This window comes from Anarhichas minor, unplaced genomic scaffold (assembly GCF_050575085.1).
Source record: "Anarhichas minor isolate MPS153535 unplaced genomic scaffold, ASM5057508v1 ptg000123l, whole genome shotgun sequence".
Classification (NCBI taxonomy): Eukaryota; Metazoa; Chordata; class Actinopteri; order Perciformes; family Anarhichadidae; genus Anarhichas; species Anarhichas minor.
In genome coordinates, this window is record NW_027466569.1 from 81341 (window position 1) to 87721 (window position 6381).

Below are 6381 nucleotides of genomic sequence, written 5' to 3' on the forward strand. Positions count from 1 at the left end.
CTGTGAACTGAGGATCACCAACCAGAAACACTTCATAACCTTTCAGACAGATTTTACTGTGGAGGAGTCCACAAACAGGTCCTTTTAGTTTCAGAAGATGAACCAAAGTTTATTTTAAAAGGTAGAAGAATACAATAAATATCAGCCCCAGCAACATGAACATGTAGAACATAAAAACACTGAGTTCAATGTCTGCTGGTTTTTGTTTACTAAAGAACAGTGGTGGGCCGTCAGGGCCTGCAAGGCCTTCTCTGCTGGCCTAAACAGAATCACAAAGTTATATCTATTTTATAATTTAATAATTGTTCTTAAATACACTACATGTATTATAAATTATATAAATATTTTTCCCATTATTTTATGTTCTCATTGCACAGCTACTGTCTTCCTCAGTTGCTCTGCTTCCAGTGCAGCTTGTTTTAAGTAGAGCTTTTATCCAATCAGATTTCACCTCTGTGTCTCTAGGTAAGAAGAGAGGCCCAGGCCTGCAGACTCACAAGTGAATCCATGTGCAGTTTAAGTGAATGGGGACGATATTGTTGATTGTCATAGTGTTCAACCAATCAGATCTTTAGTTTGACATGTTGGGCGTATTCTTTGACGTGTCAGAGCCTGCTAGGCGTGTTGCTGCAGTGTTGCTGGATTGATGTGTTGCTCTGTTGTCATATGAATATATGTGACTGGTTCTTGTGAGTTTGTTGTTGTCATTGTATTAATTATATAGATTTGGACTATATGCATTGTCCATTAATTACGAAGCATACCGTCATGCACAGAGTTATTGTTTGTTAAGCTAGTTTAGCGTAGCTTCTCAGAAGTGCGGGGCATCGGCTGTTTTTTGTTGAGGTTTTTTTGTTCCGGGTTCAGAGGTCACAGTCCGTTGTCTCCTACGTGAGCGCAGTCCACCGAAAACGTTACATTTCCCACAATTTAAGCTTCTGCATTTTCCAAATGCACTAGTATTATTCAAACGTATTGTTCGGTTTGTAAGCCTCGTACCGAGCGGTTTAATACGAATATGTGTATTATTACACTCCTAGAAACAAATAACCGTAGCTGTGGCATCATAATGAGATTATTAGGAGGTGTTTCAGCTGCAGGACAGCACTGAAGGCCCAGGTATAGAATGCAAGGCCCGCCACTGCTAAAGAAGTTCAAAATGACGCTTTCAGGTGGTGAAATCTGAATGTGAGAGCTTGAACAATAAAGTTGTTCTGTATATTACAAGTGTAATAATAATAATAATATATAAGTTAGAGTAGAGCTCGAGTCTACAGTCGTGCAATGTCTACAGTGACTGTAGACATTTACGCGTCCTCATTGGTCAGTTTGACTGTGGACTACCAATTGGATCGGAGGAACCGACTGCAGACCACCAATCACAAGTTGACCTGCAAATCTTGAATACATCAAGTTAGAGTTGCGAATCTACCCACAGCGTTGACCTTGCAGTAATTCTGGTAAGACTGAAATATTTTTGTCTTTATAATTATTTATACAGAACACTGTTTATACTGCCCAATTGTCTTTTGGTCGTTTGGAAAAAACTGGACGTAGTGTTAACGTTAGCTAGCTAGCTAAGACTTTGCCGCTAGTTCACGGTTAGCAGCTCTCAATAACATCTCTTCGAAATTGTATTACTGTCAACATCCATTTTATCTTGTGTTAACCTTTAAATACTGTTCAAATCCGAACACAACACAACAGCAAGTGTTCGGAGTGTCCGGCCGGGTCAGGTAACGTTACTTGTTCAGCTAAGGCTTTACGGTCGACATCTCTCAGCTAGACTTCTTTGAAACTATAACGCATTTGTTATAACGTTACTGAAAATGTTTTGTCAATATGCATTTTATCTTGTGTTAACCCGTTAACCCTTGCATACGGTTCAAATCCTGATGCTCGAGTACGGGCCGGGGCCGGTAAGATAACGTTAACGTTATCTAGCGTCTCTAAATATAACCTCTTAAATCAGTATTACGAATGCCAAATATTCTTTGCATCCAAAAACAGTCCCTCATTAATCAATAGATAACCAACTATTAGCCAGTGTTCCAGAGACAGTATTTTTGAGGGTTTAAATTTGTTCTTTTAATAATTTACGTGCTGTCATAAACACCTGCTTGCTCAGGTGTTTATTATCCATCTAACGTTATATTATTAAAGACAAGAGAATGTATGAACTACAAAGACTTCTGTCAGCGTGTTTTTTGTCTCCGTTGCTGTGGTTATGACGGGAATATGGAATAATATAAGATCCATATTTCTTATGTCTTACTCTTAGTTTTGCCATGAGTAAGAACATGAAACTTATCCAAAGGGAAGCTGAACAGTTGATCAAATATCAGAAGAATCAGTCAGTGTTGTAGGCTCAGGAGTTATGAGATATGATATATGAGTTAACGTTATAAGAACTCTCCCTCAGAGATCTCTAATCTAATCTGTAATCAGGGTTGTAATCAGCAGTTGTCATCCTGCTCTGACACTTCCTCCTCTTCCTCCCTGGGTGCTAAAAGGATATCAATGGCCTGTTGTACGTTCATTGTTATATTAGTAATGTATTATTATAATATAACAATATCTAATATTATAATAATAATATTTTGTTGTTGTGGTTTTACTCTACAAGTGTATTTCAGCTACATTTGAATTTACCGCCTTTATATGTCAACTTTTCAACAGGACCCCCTTCCTGGCTTCGAAAGGTTGGAAAAGTTCAGCTCTGCTCTGCTGGAGGTTAGCCTGACAGAGGACAAGCTGACTCTCACCACTGAGCAGAGGAACAAGGTCTTTGAAGCCTGGAATGCAGTGGAGGAGCACGACAAGCAGCCGCAGCAGTTCAACCAGCTGTACAGAACACACTGGGGCATCACCCTCTGCTGCCACACACAGAGGGACCATCTTGTTGATGCTGCTGTGATCCAGAGGCTGAAGATGGCTAAGCGATACGCACCAGCTCAACAAGACATCAGTGCTCAACAGGCCCACGTACACGCTGGTGAAACTGCTGTGGTCTCACCTCAAGGGTCTCGCAGCAGTCCTGAGAAGAGCACCATCTAGAAGGCCTACGAGAGAATCCAGCACCGGATTCTGGTGGAGGATCCAATCCTCTGCAAAGCAGGCATTCCTCTCCCTAAAATAAACATTAAGACAGTACGGGACTTCATACATCGTCAAGAGCGCCTTCTTAACCTGCATGTCACTAAACAGTCCTTCACTGTCACAAAAACCACCTCCATCTCATCTGCTGACCTCCCTCCAGCACCACACCAGCCGGCAGTCCTCCCTCCACCACTCTACTCTCTGATGGAGTATTTGCCCACACCCATCACGGCAGGGACTAAAGTGTTGAAGGGAAGGACGGACATAATCATGCCACTCTCCCGGCCTCAACCACCACTGCCACTTGTGCTACCGGCAGTTAGAAACACCTCTGCCGCCTCTACCATCAGCAGACCTTTGCCCTCCCTCTCTGCATCCACAGCAACCGCTGAGACTGCTGGCCCCTCCACACGGCCATACTGCGTGCTCCTCCTCCTACATCAGTCCCTACTACTCTGCCCACAATGTCTGCTCCTCATGAGTTAAGCCCACCGTCCTGGGCCAGAGCTACGCAGTACAAGCTAAAGAGTCTGGAACAGCAACAGCAACACGAGTGCAGAATCTCCCTGTCTGTACATGCTGTGGCCAACCGACCCAGGGACAAAAAGTACAACAGAAAGGCTTTCTGCCCTGTAAAAATGATGTCAACATCAAAAGGTCTGGACAACACAGTGTACGACAGCTACGAACACTTCACTTCTGTTGTGGACAAGGTGGAGCGATGAGCTGTAGACACCCTGTATATATCTGTAAATACTCATGCATTGTAAATAGTTTAGATCTTCATGTACATATTGTAGTCTTCTATTTTATGACTGCACTGTTTTTTCTGATTGTTCTCCATTTCATGCACTGTATTCAATAAAGTGTTAAGTGTTACAGTAACACTGTAACACTGTTCCGAGTTGTGGAATATCAATTAATGAATGCAACAACAGGGGTGCGTTTGTTTTCATCAACAACAGGGACACGGATATATAGAGTTCCAGATTACTTGCATGTCAGTGCACATGCCTATATTACAATGATATCAGATCATTTTGCAATAGAAACATTAAACAGCCTCAGAAAATATAAAACTACTTCTAATTAGCCTCCCAGGTGTCATAAGGGAATTTAAAAAGACAGTGACAAATGGCATTCTCTCACATGCACAATTTTGATTTGGAATAAGATGCATTTTATTGAAAAAATACCTGAATAAATGACATGAATTATGTAGCATTATGTAGACACAAATGTACTTGAGATTCTCTATTTATAGCGTCATTCTATTATAGCTTCAACAGGTATCACAATAAATAGCTAATTACAATCTGAAATGGACAATTTTACACACATGGAATCAATCCAGATGATGACAACAGTGTCTGCAACATCTACTTTGAAAGGAGGTGAGGCGTGTGCTAGACTCCTCCTGTGGACTCCTTCATATTCCACACGTGGGAATCTTGTGTGCATATTTTTCTCTCCTGTAAACACAAAGAAAGTCTTAAAGATCTTTACGTATGAAGGGACACGTCTAGCAGCTGGTGGACCAATGTGCAGATTTCTATTTCCAGATCTTGTGTATTGTGGTACATGTATGACAATAATCATGAAAGAAGTCATTGTGATACACAAACTAACATGTGCTTGGAGTAAATAGTGGTACATGATTCTGCTGCTGATACCACAGTTTGACAACATCAGGGAGCAAATATCCATTCTACATTTATTGATGCCACCAATATAAATTGACCACTTGATGGCGACATTAGACATTCTTCAATTAACGCAGACTTTACGCAGGCTTTGACCACTGGGGGTGCAAATGTTTCACTTTCGCACAGTAGACTGTCGGCCAATAACGTTTCGGGAGATTGCACTACGGTACAGCTCATCCCCATTCGCAGAATAGGGCTGCACGGTGGTGTAGTGGCCAGCACTGTCACCTCACAGGAAGAGGCGCCCGGGTTCAATCACTGGCCCGGGGCAGTCCTTCTGTGTGGAGTTTGCACGTTCCCGCCGTGGCAGCGTGGGTTCCCTCCAGGTTCTCCGGCTTCCTCCCACAGTCCAAAGACATGCAGTTTAGGTTATTTGGAGACTCGAAATTGCCCGTAACCCTAATCCGTAGATGTGAGCGTGAATGTTTGTCTGTCTCTATATGTGCCCTGCGACCCTGAATAGGATCAGCGGTTTGGATAATGGAATGGAATTTACAGAACATGATGAGTAGTTCTACTCAGATTATAAAGTCTCCATCGGACATGAAACTCATTGAAAGAGTTACAACAGTTTGACAAAATATCTGGTAATTTAATAAAAAAGCCAAACGTACAAATCTGTAAAACTACAACTCCTATACGGTGCATTTCACAAACAAAACATCCAATCAGAGAGCTTCAAATTCTGACCAACAGAACAAGAACCTGCGTGAACCCTTTAGGAACACAAAGTGAGAAAAACCACTGGACAACAAACCAACTGATGTCACTTTATTGTTCAGCAGACTTCAGGCTCTCAGACAGACGTACAGACGTGATCATTATGGAGCTCATGTTCTAACTGTTCATGCTTGTCACGATCAGGCTTTGCCCTGTGTGTTCTGTGTCTTTGTTTCTTTCTGTAGCTCCTCACTCACCTAATCAGTTCATTCAGTGCACCTGCCAGTCACACTCACCTCATCAGCTCATTACTCTCACCTGCTCACTCTGCCTCCTTCACTATTTAAACCCCTGCCGCACACACACCCACTGCCAGATCATTGTTTGTTTTCCTACCTACCCGCCCGTTTTGCTCGTCCTGTTCCCGGTTTTCCAGTCTGCCTGTTCTGCCTTTTCCTGCCGGATTTTCCCCCTCGTCTTTTGTCTTGTCCCTGGATTCCCTGTTTGTTTTTGGTTATCATTAAAACCTTTTTCACTACACCTGACTGTCTGTGTTTGAGTCCTCATCATGCCCCGTGACAATGCTCCTTTATTCACTGATGGACATAATCTCCACCAGAGTCACAAACACAAGCAGCTCAAACTGACCGATCCCGGCTGTGACTCGTTAACGCAGAAGAACAAATTAAGCTGAAGGCTATGAACCTCAGCAACCTGAGGTCAGCTGCGTCAGGGCTGACGTCATACATCATCAGGACTTTAGATTTGAGGTTTTAGACGTCCTACTTTCCCTCCAATACGTTACATCTTTACAACATGTGATTGGAAGTAAAACATTTATATCTCCAAAATGTGAAGTCTGAAGGAAATCTGGAAAATTAGATTTTGTTTAACCCGAGGACTTTTCATGTCCTTC